Here is a 14,971-nt window from a genome sequence, read left to right on the forward strand (position 1 = left end):
TTTTTTTTTTTTTAATATCCTTAAGTCACTCTGTAGACCAGGTTGACCTTGAAATCGGAAATCTGTCTGCCTCTGCCTCCTGAGTGATGGGATTAATGGTGTGTGCCAACACCACCCAGCATTTTCTAAAATTTTTAAACATTATGGTCCTTCTACAATTTCCTAAATGAAAGTACACTTATACACACTTAAGCTTCTCATTAATGGTTTATGGTTAGTGTGAAAAATCATAAACTTGACATATACAATTATGGAAAATACACTACCATATGTTTATAAAGAATTTCTAAGTATAAACAAAGTATTACTACTGTACTTTTAGCAATGATCAGCATAAAATACTAATTTTGTAAGATTCAAACATGCTATAATATAATCATGATGGAAATAGAGCTATCAAGTGACACATATATACATTCTCTCACTCTCAAATACTTTGCATTGTGTAAATGGACAAAGTAGTCATTCTGCCCTCAACAAGGACATTTGAATTATAAGTACCTGTAAAATCCCCATTGCCAAAAGTGCCCCCGCAACAGAACTTACTCCCAAAGTCATTGATTTGAATTCTCGTTAGCAAACGATCTGTGTCAAAAGCTACCCAGGATTGTAACCCTGCATGTCAAATATAAGCTTCTAGATTTGACTGATAAAGGGGCAAATTAAATTACTAACTACTGCAAAGGACATTTGTAACTGGTTGTTGAAGAAGTCTTGACATCAAAGGTAGCTTTACTGAAAATAGATAATATGTTTATTGGAGACATGTTCAGGAAAGATTTATTACTAAGTTTAGGAAAAGAGAAAGACACAGAAGCAAATAATAGAATCTAAACTAAGCCTTAGTCTCCCCAAAAGAACTCAAACCAGAGGCAGAGTTAAACTTCTTACAATAATGAGCAGGCTCCCTAAGCTAAGAAGAAAATTCATACTCTGGTACCGCTTTGGTGAACACCTTTGAAGTTTCTCATAATTTTAGAGTGTAGGCTTTATAGCTATAAAACACTAAGGTTGTATTAGAGCTCTCTAACTCATATTATTATTTCAACCCTAAATCCTATAAATGCTACTTTTCTTGACAAAATGTTAACCATTGAAATAGAAGCTGAATTCTCCTTGCTGCATAAAAACTTTATTTTTTTTCAATACAAAAGAAAAAGATAGGGTGGTGGGTGTAAGAAATTAAAATGATATATTTTCTTATATGATTCTTCTCTCTAAGGAAAGGTCTCTAGGAAAGATTTTCAGGCAGGAAGATTATTTATACATTGTGGGTTCTTGTGAGGATCATTTACATTTTATCAGTTTTTCTAATACTAAATATTAAGACAGTGGTTATTGCATGCTTAAGACATATTTTATTTAATCTCTTGAGTGAATTTTTTGCTGTAAAGTGTTATCTCTTATTTTACTAGTAATACCAGAAAATCCTGTTTAAAAAAATTTATAGGGAAGTTCATAAGAGGACACCTTTTCATATGGATCACTTTCATTGGCAGAAACACAGCTTGGAGAGACACTGAATTTTATATGTGGAAGTCTTCAGAAAGTATTGAGAATGGTATGCTCTTCTTGTACATTTCTTCATCTTAATACAGGAATGCTACTAAAGCTAAACTAGGAGAATACTGGAACTATATAAAGACAAATAATATGTACCTCAAAGTTAATATAATCAGTCTTTTCTTTCAACATCTTTTAGATTCTGTTTCCATAAAGTATTTTTATTTGTTAAAATAAATGTCTATTCTGACTGGATCAAAGTTCATTGAGACAGACAGAGTTTGGGTCTAGCTAAGAGTTTATATTATTATCTACTTTAAATCTAGCTGAGTAATGTGTTTTTTGTGAGTTCATTGCAATAAACTTATTTTCAAAACTAAAAATACTCATTTAAATTCAGTGACCATTTGAATACAGAATAATTTTAAATAAAAATCTTAAAAATTTGGAAGAGGGCTGGCTATATGATTCAGTGGATAAAGACTGTTTACACCAAGAATGATGATGAGTTCAATTCCTGTCACATGGTAGGAGGGAACCATCCGCGATAGGTATTATCTGAAATCTACTTATGTGTAAATACATGGGCATATAATAAATAAAAGTACAAAACTAACATCTAAAAAGAAAGATATAAATAAATGTGATTGTATCTATTTTGTTAACAAACGTAATTCTATGTAATTTCTATTTGCTAATTAAAATATAACTTTGATTATAAATTTAAATATGGGGACTGGAGAGATGGATCAACAGTTCAGATCACTTGCTGCTCTTCCAAAGGGTCCAAGTTCAATTCCCAGCATCTACATGGTAGCTCACAACTGTCTGTTACTCAAGTTCCAGTGGATTCAATTCCCTCACACACACAAACATGTAGGCAAGACAGCAAATGTACATAAAAGTAAATAAATTTTAAAAATTAACATGAATGAAAGTGATGATCATATCATGATAAAATAAAGGGCTTTTGGTTAATATTCTGACATTATAAATCATGTCACTTAATATCAACCGTCTCAGTAGGAATTTAAATTGCATTTAAACATATCTGTTTTACTTCCCTCTTATTGTAGACAGCATCTGCTGACTTTTTTGTTTTCCTTGTCTTGACTACGATGGCTGGAATAATATGAAATCTTAAAGTAATTTCAATTTTTACTCCCCTGGTGGATAAGAGTATTAGACATTTTAAAAATGTTTCTCAACCATTCATATTTTATCTTTTGAGAAATCTACATATTTCTGTGGCTCATTGTTTTTGTTGTTGTTTTTGTTTAATTTTTGAGTTCTTTGTATAATATAGATACCAAGCCTCTAATACAGTCATTGCTTGTAAAGGTTCTCTTCCCATTCTGTAGGTTGCCTATGACACTCCTTAGGTGTACTGAGCCATATTGACTTCATGAGGTCCCATTGATTGCTTGCTTGTTGCTCTTAATGTCTGTGCTACTAGGGTCCTGTTTAGAAATTCCTTTCATTCTCCTATAATTTAAAGTGGAAACTATACTTTCTTGTCTATCAGATTCAGGGCATAACCTCAAGTTTATGTCAAGGTCCTTGCTTCTGTTTGTGTTTGTACAGGATGAGAGATGATGAAGGTCTATTCATTCTTCTAGGTACCACTATCTAGTTTGGCCAGTCGAAGATGCTGTCTTTCCTCCTATGTCTATTACTGACTCTTACTCAAAAAAAGATCACATGACCACAGAATTGCATGCTTATACTATATCCTTGATTCTACTCTATTGACTAATAAGTTTGTTTTGTCTCAGTGTAGTGTTGCACCCAATCTGACAGCTAAAATATTTTTTACAATATTAATCATAGTAATACATGATTATGGAATGCCTTTCCATCCTCTGGTATCTTCTTCAATTTCTCTCATTAGTGTCTTAAAGCTTTTATACAAGTACTTCACCTCCATAGAAAATTTGCTATCATCTCCTAATAAAAATCTGCAAAAAATTAATTTAGCTTATTCATAAAATAAGTATCAGTGGTTTTGTTGATTTAATTTTATTATATGGTTATCCAACTGGGTGTTTATTTCTATATTGGAAACTGTAACTTGGAAGAAGTCTCCACGTGGACAAGAGCTTTGCCACGTGGACATCAACTTTTCTTTCATTTCCTCTTTACTCACTAAATTCTAGCATCCTCCAATCACTGTGGTACACATACATCAGACTCTAAATTCTGGTGATAAATCATCCATTAAAGGCATTGATTCTAAAATATTTTCTTATATTTATAACAGTTGTAGAAAATGAATTTTGAGCATACCTCTTCAATATTTTACTCATGAGGCATAGAACTGCACAACTGTACTGTTTTTCTCAGTGGAATGTTAACTGAGACATATAAGCAGGGTTTTTTATAGAACAAAACACAATTAACAAAAATGAAAATACTAACACTTTCAAATGCTGTTACAATGCAGTACTATGTGCATCTGCTTTTAATAGTTACTGCTCAGTGACCAAGAGCCAGAGAGAGTGGGTTAAACCTGGGATAGCAGATTAGTATTTTAATCAAAATGATATCTATGACTTAATACTGATGAGTCTGAGGAAGGAAGGATAGATTAGTTGGTGTCAGCTTGTTTTCCATGGCTAGGATGAAGTCTCAGAAGGAAAATGATGCATGCTAAAAGAATTAGAATTCTCCAAATGGGAATTATAAAATAAAGGGTAACTTTTATTTCCCAAAAAAACCCCATTACGTATGATGAGTATAGGATGGACTAATAAATCAAAATGAAATTTGCCTATTTTCATATTATAAACTATCAGATAATATCTTGTATAAAATAAAATGAATATTTAATGTATTAAATTGGAGAATTAGTACCTGCAATATATCTCAGTTGGTGTGGGCATCTGCTACCAAGCCTATTGATGTACTTTCTATTTCTAAAACCAATACGTTAGGAGACATCGGACACCTGCAAACTATCCTCTGACCTCCAAATGGATAGAATGGCACACCCCAGCATGACCATACACTGAGAAACACACACACACACACACACATACACACACACACACACACACACACACTTACACTCAATGGTTCTTCACCTTCCTTTTAAAATGTTTAATATAGTTCCTAACATTTGGTGAACCATAACCATAAAATGATTTTGTTGGTAATCCATAGGTCTAATTTTGCTATGGTTAGGAATCATAATTGAAATATTTGAGTTGCAGTAATCTGATATGTGAACCCCAGTGTGGACATGACCCACAGGTTGAAAACCACAGTTCTAAGTGAATAAATAAATTAATGTAATAATTTACTACAATAAATTAAATAAATTAATTATTAAAATAAAATTAAAATAGGAAGACCATTTAAGACAAATTTTAAAAAGCTATAATATTCCATATAAATGATTACCAAAAATGATGTTCCATGCTATTATTAAGTTAGAGAAGTTTACTGTAAAACAACAGTGAGAGTACTCTGCAATTCCACCATCAAACTACAACTAAAGAGTCCGGTCTTGTTAACACAGTCCTATAAAACCCATGATTTTGAAGCTTAAGATGAGAGGATGGAACAGTCAAGTATTACCTGAACTACAAAGTAATTTCAAGAACAGATTGGATAACTCAGTAAGATTATCTTAAAATAAAAGGAAATAAATAAAAAAGAGGTCTAGACTGGCTCAGTAATAATGTACCTTGGTAGCAGATATAAGTCTCTTGTTTCAATCTCGCTACCAAAGGGGGAAAAATAGCAGAAAATAACCAGCATGAGCATTGATGTATTGCTTAGTCTCACATCATCATGAGGAGGATACCTGACAAGAAGTACTTAAGAAGAGAAGGATGTCATCAAGCTCATAGTTCTAGAAGGAGTCAGGGCATCATGCAAGGAAGACATAGTGGAATTTGTAGAGTTGGAAGTTTATGGAAGAAGCTCTAAACATCATGACAGACCAGAAAGCAGAGAGTGATACAATAGGAAGTAGGGGCCATAACTTTCAAATACACGCCATTAATGAGGTGACTCTATATGACAGAGATCATTTTCTAGATGCCACAATACTGCTATGCTACAGAACAGACCCAAGTGTAAAGAAGCATTCAGAACCTGATGCTATGAATAATATATTATATTCAGACTTTAATAGACACTGAGTGACTGGAACTCTCTTGTATTTCTGGTGGAAGAGTGTGATGATATAAACATACTTTGGAAGTATTTTGCACAATTAGATACATTTTATCAAAGTTTTTCATATAATGAATAATAGGTACAATGTATCAAAAGAGTTAGACTAGACTACTGCATACTAAATTTTAGAACATAGCTGATACATACATGTTAAGTCTTGAAAGAGTAATATTTAACAGTAAGTTTAAAACACCGGATTTTAACTGAGTTTGTTGGTGGTTTGTGAATCAAAATATATTTTAACAATACAGCAATATTTTTTCAGAATAAGTTTTTAAAATCATGATTTGCTAGTGAAATTTATTCTAAGCTTAAACATCTATAATTTTATAATGTCTCTATTAAAATTTATAGTTACATTCATTTTTACTTCTTGGTAGAATGTTAATCTTAGGTTTTTATAAAACATTTGACTAATAATCTGTAACTTTTAAAGAGTCGAATAAAGATTTTAAGATCTGGAGATTTTGCTGTTTTCACTTTTCCAAAGATTTAACCAATTACATTATGAAAAGGAAGTTTCTGAAAATCATTGTTACCTTAAAGTACACACACACACACACACACACACACACACACACACACACACACAATCATGCACACACAATCACACACAGACACATTTTTCCTTGCATTATTGTTCAATAAGTGGACTTTAATTATGCACCAGCCATACAAAGATTCCTTGTGTCATATTAAGATAGATCACTTGCCAAAAGAATAACCCCACTACAAGGCCAAAGAAATAGGACAACAAATGGCCCTTTATGTGGTTATTGCTTCTCAGGCATTCTATGCCTTTAGGCATAACTATGATTTCCTGACTGGCTTGTATCTGCATGTTTCTCACGCACATCTATGTCCCTCACAAGTCAAGTTCTGCAGTTTCTAGAATTCATTAAGGACCTGATCTTTTTTCTACAATAACTCTCACTTTAATTTATCCACTATTTATTTGTGTCCTAGAGCAAGCACAGCTGCTATTTAATACAATGCCCAGTGATTAGCCATAATATTAATTAAATTACTGAAGAAAAATAGAAGGGTAGTTTAAAGAATGTCCTAAATACTTTGGTTAAAGTCACTAACGTTATAAACTGGAATAATCGAAGTCCTTCATTTAACAATAGTGTTTAAAGATGTTCATTTTGAAAACTATTTAAAGATTTGAAAACTATTCTAGTCAAAGTTTATATTCAGGATTTGAGTTTTGAATAATGCTTGCTTTAGATTAGAGATCTTTAAATCAAACTCAACAGTTTAAGTCATGCCCCTGAACCTTTAATTTCATCCATAGTCTGCTTTGGTTTCATTGAAGATCATCAGTTCATGGCAATACACAGGACACAGCACTGGTGACTACTGGAAGCATAGGGACTTTCAAAAATAATATCTTCAGCTTGCCAAGTGAAAAATTATCCTACTTATCCAAACAAAAAAATAAAACATAAAGACTTGCTGGTGAGATGGCTTAGCAGTGATCAGTGCTTGCAACCCAGGCTAACAATCTGAAATCCATGTTTGAAAGCCAAAGGATATAAGGAGCCAACTGCCAACTGTGAGCTGCCCTCTAACCTCCATACATGCATTGTAGTATGCAAGCAAACAGCATCCCCCATACATTAAACAGATATTCAATAAAAATGTTTCACATATTTTAATAACTTCATGTACTTCACATCAGACAAGATTGGGCAGAATTTCAGAGGATTATGGCTGTAGACATCCTTCTCATCAGAAAATATGTGTAATCATTAAAGAAATTCTTGGAATGGAATAATCCACCCCTGTCTCCTTTCCTTAAACCACAGCAAATATGCAGTGTCATTGTGATGCCCCCAGTTTTGCGGTATTTTGTATTTCTGATGTTTTAGAAGGCATTATTAAAGTACTTTGCTGAATATAGTCACTTAAGTAAATCTACTCCAAATGAAGATTTAATGAGCATATATTCCTGAATGGTTTTGATTTTTCATTTCTGGGCTTTACCTGTACAAAGCTACTTTGTAACTGCAATATTTTAAGATCCTTTACATAGTAATAGTCAGAATTCAGATTTTATTTTATTTACTTATTCATTTAATTTGTTTGTTGGCTTGTTAGTTAGTTGATTGACTAGTTGTCTGGTTTTTAGTTAGTTGGTTAGTTCATTTTCCTTTAGAGTGGTGTGAAAGCTGGGTCTTTCAGATTTTATTTTATTTACTTATTCCTTTAATTTGTTTGTTGGCTTGTTAGTTAGTTGGTTGACTAGTCTGGTTTTTAGTTAGTTGGTTGGTTCATTTTCCTTTATAGTGGTGTGAAAGCTGGGTCTTTCAGCAGAAATCATACTTCAGATGTTGAGTGTTCCTCTTTTTCTAGATTGCATGCTAGTCAAGTAACAGGAACAACAGCACTCAGTTGTGCAAATAAGAACAGTATTCTATAATGCACATTGTTGATTCTGCTAAACACATACATATTTGAACTTTGATTGATTTTACTCACATTGTACTATGACAGAGCTCATTGTCAATCAAAGAACATCTGTTTTGGCTTCTGGTTTCCTATTTTTGCCAGAGTTTTTTTTTTTTTTTTTTTTTTAATTTTCCCACTTACATTACTTGTTTTTTCAAATACTATTGGAACATTGTCAATAGCAGCTCTTAATTACTTCCAACATTTGCATTATTCTCCATCTCAACATACAGTCACTATTTCTATTGGTTACAGACATTATCTCTTCCATCCGTGTCCTTTCTGGAGATCTAAGACCCTATATCCATTCTCTGGTAATCATATTTGATCAAGTTGCTTCTGATTATTTTATACTTCAGAGGGAGATTTAAGTATAACATTGTTAATTTTTAATATATATGTATACATAGTATACATGCTTTTAATTTTTTTCTGCACATAGAAATCTCAAAAAAAAAAAAAAGCAAAGGTACCAAAGATTTTCTTTGCCTCAATGACAAAGTTCACCAACGAAAACAGATCTTTACTTTAATAGAACAAGATTTGCTCTTTTGGCATCCATCTTTTTATTCAACTTTTTATTAAAAAACAAATTATTTCTTCCTGTTTTGCATAACAACTAATTGCCTTTTAAAATTCTGCTCAGTTGCTACTTTCTAGCCTAATCAAAAATAGATTTCATGTTCAAATAGCTGTTTAGGTTTTTTTTCTCATATAATTCTAATTAAAACTCAAGGGCAAAGAAGATGTTTTTAAAGTCTCCATGTACAGAGCACCTACTATCTAATTGTGCCTGGCTCTTAGCTGAGGGTTACACTTTTCTTTGCAAGTCATCTAAATAACTCTAGAAAGACAGATCCTGCTATATCTCAACACACTACCAGGTACATCTTTTAGAGTATTGAAAACTATGGGGTATATTTTGCATAATGCAACAGAAAAACATGAATTTAAACTTATAATTTAATTGTTAGAAAATAAACATATCCTTGCAGCCCCATAGCCCCTGGGCAGCCCAGAAAAGACAGCCAAGTGTCCAGCCCAGCCCCATGGTGGGTGCCACTGTGATGAACAAATGCATAATGGAGAGAAGGGATTGATAGAGTAAATGGTAGAGAGATGGGAGACAAAATAAAGCCAAGTAATTCATGCACTTTGGAGAGAGACAGAACTGGAGAGTAGACAGCATTGAGGAACAGGCAGATATGAGGAGCCTCTGCAACCACCTAGGGACATGGTGATGCTGCCAAGGACCAACAAACAACCTGGTTGTATACTGGTATCTGTGGCCTGTGTTGCAACAGTAGGCCTTCTAGATGTCAGTAGTCTGCAAAGCTTCCTGAGACCATGTTCATGGCCAGAGGTTGTACTGATACCAGAGGCCAATCTGATCTAAGTGGCTTGTGCTGCAGCCTAAGGCCTTGATCCTGAACCAAGGATGCTGCTAGGCTCATGTCTGAGTCTATAGTCTTGCTGCATCTGCAGTCTTGTACTGATGTTCGTGGCACAAATTATCACCCAAGGCCATGCTGATGTCCATGGTCTGAACTACCAACAGAAGCCATGTGAATGTCTGAGGGCCATGTTGTCTCATGGGGCCATAGTAATCTGAGTGGCCTGAATTGCTACTTAAGGCAACCATGGCATTTGGGCCCATGCTGCTGCCCAGGGTCATATCTGGGTCCATGGTCCAATTGCACACAGGATCTTTGTTGATGTCTGTGGCCTGTATTACCACCAAAAACCATGCAGATGTCCCTGATCTTGGCTGCCACCTGAGGCCATGTTTAGGCCTGAGCAGTATGCTGAGCTGTCCCTGCCCCTCACTGGCCACCTCACTCAGGAGAGTTGGCCATGCCTCTTGTCTGAGCAACATGGGAGAACTGGCTCTGGTAGTGTGGGAGAGCTGGCCTCCAATGACATGAGCACAGGACACTTGCGAAGGCTCCTCATCTACCATTGGCAAAGGACTACCCTTACTCCTCAGCCCCTCACCCCTGTGACAGGTGAGAGCTAGCCCTGCCTCTCATCTGACACAGAGCTCAGGAAAGCGGGCCATAAGAGAAAAAACAGGTTCATAGATAGAAGTAAATCAGAGACAAGAACAAAAGAAACATATTTAAGAGACTTTAAATATAGAATCAACAACTTTTACTGAATATATGAGAAAGAGTTATTATTGTGGAAAGCTCCTCAGATTCATGTAGTCATTAACAGTGCCAAATATAAATGGGGAAAGTTTCTGTTGATAAAAATACGTTGTAGTTACTGAGCAGAGATGAGTAATGGTTGAAGCTAAAGTAAAAATAGGTCATTAAGCTAGTGTAGAGTAAATATTTAAGTATATAAATCTGGAAGTCTAGGAGGAGAAAAGCCTATGATAATCATCTAATAAAAAGCCTAAAAGAACAACTTGAATTCCTGAGAATAAATGAAATTTTTAGAGAAGACTGATATTTTCCAAGAACTCCAGTCTGGATTCATTCTGTATTATATAAATAATTAAAGAAAAACATCTGACTTATACAGTAACTCAACAGCATGGCTGTTGTTAGCAACAATTCTTCACAATTCATTTTATTGCTCATTTGCTAATCATACCAGTTCACTGTATTCTGGTAATATACCACATTATTTTGCTTAGTTAGTTCATTTAAATCCTACTCACAAAAATTTCTTCATCTTTGTCTTTCTTCCAGAATAACTTTTCTTGGTCTATTTTAATTTTTTTCCTCCTGGATTACTGTGTAAATGTTGATGTAGGTCATATTAAGTGTGCATTGAGTGTAGTTTCAAGATTCGTGGGAACAATTAAACTATGGAAATTTATTATTTTAGCATGGTGAGATTTTTATGAAAGCTTATTTATGAAGTAAGAGAAAACTGAGTATTCTATGTTCTTTTCCACCTTAGAGAATGCTAATAGTTAATGGAAAATGTCACAGAATAGTTCCTAAATAATGATCAAGTAGTTCTGCTACCACGTAAACATTTTTCCAGTCTCTCATATGTATACTGGCCTCCTTTAACATCTTCATAGCTTGCCCTCAACTAGTGTCACAATTTTGACAATAATAATATCATATCTTCTTTTTACTAATTTGGTATTTATTTACTCAATTATATAGATTGATTTCCCAAATATACAAACTATATAAGCATGGGCATTATATAGTTATATATTCAAAAGCACAAGTCACCAGGCAGAAAAAAATATATGCTTCCCTTGATTTATTAAAATAACTCTTAAAATTCTACAACTATTCCTTATTTTATTTAAATTGTTAAAATGTTTTGTAAACTAAAATGCATTCATATTTCATATGGTATAATGTTAATGTAACCTTCATTTGCCTGGTGTAATTGTCTCCTTCTGCCAATGTAGGTCTGCTCCTGGAAGCTTTTAGCCTTACAATCCTATATCTAGTGTTAGAATGTTTGTGGCATCTGAGACTTACTGTTGAATAAACTCACCTTTTTTTTTTTTCTGATCTCTGGCTCACTGATTTAACTCAATCTGTCTTCATTCTGTCTCTGACTGAATTTCTCTGCCTGGGTTCATACTAACTTTGGCAATATGTTACAATCTTCTGGCTCCTCATTTTCTGGCTTGCTTTGTTTTCACCCATGTCTAGATTGTTCTTTCTCTGCAAGCTGTCTTTCTTTAACTGTCCTGGTAAAACTATCTCCTTCACCTTTGTACTGCCCCTCAAATAGCTTTCCACTTCTCGTTCCTTTCTCTTCATGTGAGAGTTAGGCTTATCCTATTCTATCAAGTCTTTCTCTGATTTGTCACTTGTCTGACACTCAACTAGGCATCACTTTCAAATATGGGTACTTCTTTCTACAAACTAATGTTATCTTCATTGTTTAGTATTAAATGTGTTTACTAAGGGCTGAACCACACCACAACTGGAAACATGTTGTTTCAATAAATAACACAATTTCAGGGTTCACACATGATCAAATATTCTGCAACAGTAGAAAACTGTTTTTAATAAAACAATACAATGTGTTGATTTTGATAAGTGAATAAGAATAAAGTAAACTAGTTAACCATCTTCAATAAATGCTCAATCATTTCATTTGATATTCACAATCAAAATTCAGGTTTCATCTAAATTAATGGGCTTATAAGCCTTTCTACAAAACATGCAGATACTAATTTTAATATTGTTACATTGATTCTATGAAGGTTTTCTCCAACAAAGTGAACTCATTAAATTTCCAAATTCATGTCATAGATTTTAGACTTGCAAACCAGTTTTGCTTAACTTCTTATCTTTATACTTTTTTCAAGCAATTCACTTTACTTTTTGACACAAAGACATAAAAGATAAAAAGCATCCTGTCTGTCCATCTTTATTTACCACACATCTGTCAGATTTACTCACATACCATGTTTCATGTTGAAAATAAACTGATTACTGTGAGTAGAAATGGGATTTTTGATGTTTGTGTATTGAGCACTTACCTAGTAATTGTTATCCCCTTGTTTTAAAACCAACAACACAAAAACAGTAAGGAAAGCAAAACAGAAGGAAAGAAGGAGAAAAAGAAAGGAGGAGGGAAGGAAAGAAATGTATTCCATGCTAAAGTTAGTGTTTAAAAGCACAAGGTGTGTATCACTAGAACAGTATCTAATGGCTGTTTTGATTGATCTGCCTTGTTTCTCAGAGTAGACAGTGATTAAAAACTGATTATACAACATTATGTATTAGTTATACATCTGATATCTGACAAACACAGAAATGAAAGTAAAAGAACTTACTGTAAATGTTTTCTTCATGTCACTTTTTTATATTAACTGGTTGAAAACAAAGTGAAAGAATCAGAAAGAAGAGAGCTATGTCAGATTCTCTGCTGTGCAAAACACCTGAGAAAAACAACACAGGAAAAGAAAGATCTATTTGGGCTCACAGTTTCAGTTCATGCTTGTCTAGCTTCATTGTGCTTGTGTCCAGAGTGCTTAAAACTTCACAGCAGGACACCACATGGAAGGAAGGATGAGAGAGTTAGGGAGGGAGGGAGAGACCAAGGGAGGAAAAGAGGAAAGAAGGGAAATAAGGAGTGGAGTCAGGGGAGGAGAGACAAATATAATCTATATCCTGCCAGGATAAGTCCTTGCCCTCCTACATTCATGAACTATGCCTTATCTCCCAATATCTACTATCTCCTAATAAAGCCATTAGATTATGAATTCATTGAAATTAACTCACAGATTCAATCAGAATCTACATGACCTAATCACACCCCCTTAGGTCAACTTCTAAATATTGCTAAATACATAGTATCAAACTCCCTTTTCAAATATGAATCTCTATGCTTGTTTATTAGTATATATCTCAGTCTTCATGGAGTGTCATTGTGCAGTAGGTGGTAGTAAATATAGAGACTCACAACTGGTCAAAGTGCAAAAAATTCCTGTGGAGTAGTCAGCCATAAACAAGAAATCTATAAAAATGTATTATGCCTTTTTATGCAAATGTAAATTTTACAAACATTGTAGAATAATTTTCATGACCTGAAAGTACTATGATAAAGATATGCAATATCTACATGTAAGTTAATATCTTCATTAGAATAAATAGATATGGGGTCTGAGTTAGAATTGACCATTTCCTAAAACTACAAAAATGTTACTTACCAGCATATTTATTCTTAGTCACTAATAATGTGATATAACAATTAAAGTGCTTTTGACTTATGTATTTAAAAGTATTCTTTCAAAGCAGAGGTGCCTTTTTACCTAGGATACAGCATTTTCTGAGTTAAAGCAAATTCACCTTTTCAATGACAGCTACCATGTATTTGGACAGCACCAAGAAATCCATTAAAAAACATTGCTAGTGTTGCCTTTTTTTTCAATAAATTATTTTTCAAATGATCAAACTGTGTCATTTTATTTGTAATGCTATTAAAAATAATATCTAAAGTACTTAAACTAATTATGCCTATTTTGTAAGATTAATTATCATTAATAATTTAACATATTTTATCATTTAAGTCAGTATCCGTTCTGATCTTTAACTTTAGAGAGTGTGCTGTATATGTGCCACATAATTAGGGCTTCTGTATCACATAATTAAGGCTAAATACAAGGAAATCAGACTAATGAGACCAAATCAAACTGAATTATTTAAGCTTTTTTCTTTAATTTTAGAGGTAGGATATTTAGTAATTAAATACTGATTTCATTTTCTCAAACTTGCATATGTCATCTTTTGTATTTAAGTTGCTAGGTACAAACCTTTAAAAATGTTTTCTGAAAACTAAAGGAAAAACAGCCACTCAGTTGCCACAACTGGAGCCAAAATAATAAATAGAGGTAGATAGGTATAGACATCCATTTTTACCCTCTCCTATCTCCTCACTCTAGTTTCGTGGGGACTTCATGACTTTTCTCCCTAAGGTTCCAAGAACTTGCACTAAAACTGGAGCTCATAGAAGTTGCAATGGTACATGTCCCCATTCTTCCAGTTCTGACTGCTATAATGTGGAGTTAAATAATATGAAAGATATATTTTCAAAAGTTAAGTTCTGTGAAGAAATTTCTTAGAAAAGAGGACTTTTGTTTTCTGAATATATAATTTATTCATTCTTATAGTCAATTTTTGTTCAGAGATCTTGAGTGCCTACTATGTGCTTGGACTGTAGTTATATAGTCCCAGTGGTGAAATTTGAAGTATGACCCTGACAAACAGCAAATTGCACTTATGGGTGTCACTCTGAAACCATCACTGGCTACCTCCTAAATTCTGGAGGGTAAATATAACCCTGATATATCCCTGATATATATAATATATAAATAGGTATTTATATATATATA

This window comes from Mastomys coucha, unplaced genomic scaffold (assembly GCF_008632895.1).
Source record: "Mastomys coucha isolate ucsf_1 unplaced genomic scaffold, UCSF_Mcou_1 pScaffold15, whole genome shotgun sequence".
NCBI lineage: Eukaryota > Metazoa > Chordata > Mammalia > Rodentia > Muridae > Mastomys > Mastomys coucha.